Genomic DNA, 1388 nt, shown 5'->3' with positions numbered 1-1388 from the left:
GACTGAAATGAGCCAACCAAAAAAAGAATTCAAATTCTTATGATTTCATGTATATGAAGCACTAGACTATGCAAACTCGTCTATAGCAAGGGAAAGTAGATCAGCAGGAGCTGTGGATTGAGTTTGAGGAAAGGATTTCAAAGAAATAAGAACTTTGTTGGGGTAGTGAACTTGTTCACTATGTTGATTGTGTACATACATATGTCAAAACTTATTAAGTTGTATAATTTAAATGTATGTAGTTTACTGAATGCCAAATTATACCCTAATGAAGCTGTTAAAAATTAAATATCAGTTTATAATATTTTTCTCCTGAAATGCTTTCATAGTGACAGTGAATATCATATAACTTCCTCACTGGCATTTGTGTTAATTTGCAGTCAAATGACAGGCCTCGCCTTAATGAACACATTATACTTTCCCTGAATTTTACTGGTTGTCATCTCATCTTATAAATGAGAGTAGAATGACCTAGTAAATCTTCTGGGAAACTGGAATAATTTGAGGCCACGCAAAAGTATTATCAGAGGGAACTGATTTTACTTGCTGGCAAAAGAGGTCAAATACTGTCTAAAACAATAAATGGAGAGACATATGTGCTCATTCGTTGGAAGACTCTGCATTGCCATTATGTCAATTCTGCCCAATAACATAATATAAGGTAGCTAGCCTAGTGAGTGGCACCTACAAGCCACTCAATAAACTGATACTCTTGTTTTAAAATCAGAAAGTTCCACAAAACAGATATATTTTTTTTTTTTTTGAGACAGAGCCTCAAGCTATAGCCCTGGGTAGAGTGCTGTGGCATCATAGCTCACAGCAACCTCAAACTCCTGGGCTTAAGCAATTCTCTTGCCTCAGCCTCCCGAGTAGCTGGGACTACAGGTGCCCGCCACAATGCCCTGCTATTTTTTTGGTTGTAGTTGTCATTGTTTGGCAGGCCCGAGCTGGATTTGAACCCACCAGCTCCAGTGTATGTGGCTGACGCTTTAGCCCCTTGAGCTACAGGTGCCACCCATAAAACACATATTATTATATACTTTTGGCAGCAACCAATTAAAACTTGAGGCAGTCCATTGGTCAAAAATCCACTAGACCACAAAAGTCCACTAGACGTCCAACTGTACCAGCTTTCAGTTTCATGACACTGAGCGAGGCACTTCACCTCCCTAGGTTAAGTTCCCTCATTAAGGAAATCAGGTGGTTAACAGATGATCATGCCTGTTCTACTTCTGAGATTTATTATTTAAGACATATAGAGAGTTTAACACTAACATTATTAACGTTTAAGACACCAGCTCACTGCTGTAACTTAAGTATTGAAGAGCAGAACAAAATGTTTCATAAGGCTCGGCGCCTGTGGCTCAAGCGGCTAAGGCGCCAGCCAC

The sequence above is a fragment of the Otolemur garnettii genome, unplaced genomic scaffold (assembly GCF_000181295.1).
Source record: "Otolemur garnettii isolate 467f Iridium unplaced genomic scaffold, OtoGar3 scaffold00230, whole genome shotgun sequence".
NCBI lineage: Eukaryota > Metazoa > Chordata > Mammalia > Primates > Galagidae > Otolemur > Otolemur garnettii.
This window is presented reverse-complemented; position numbering follows the sequence as displayed.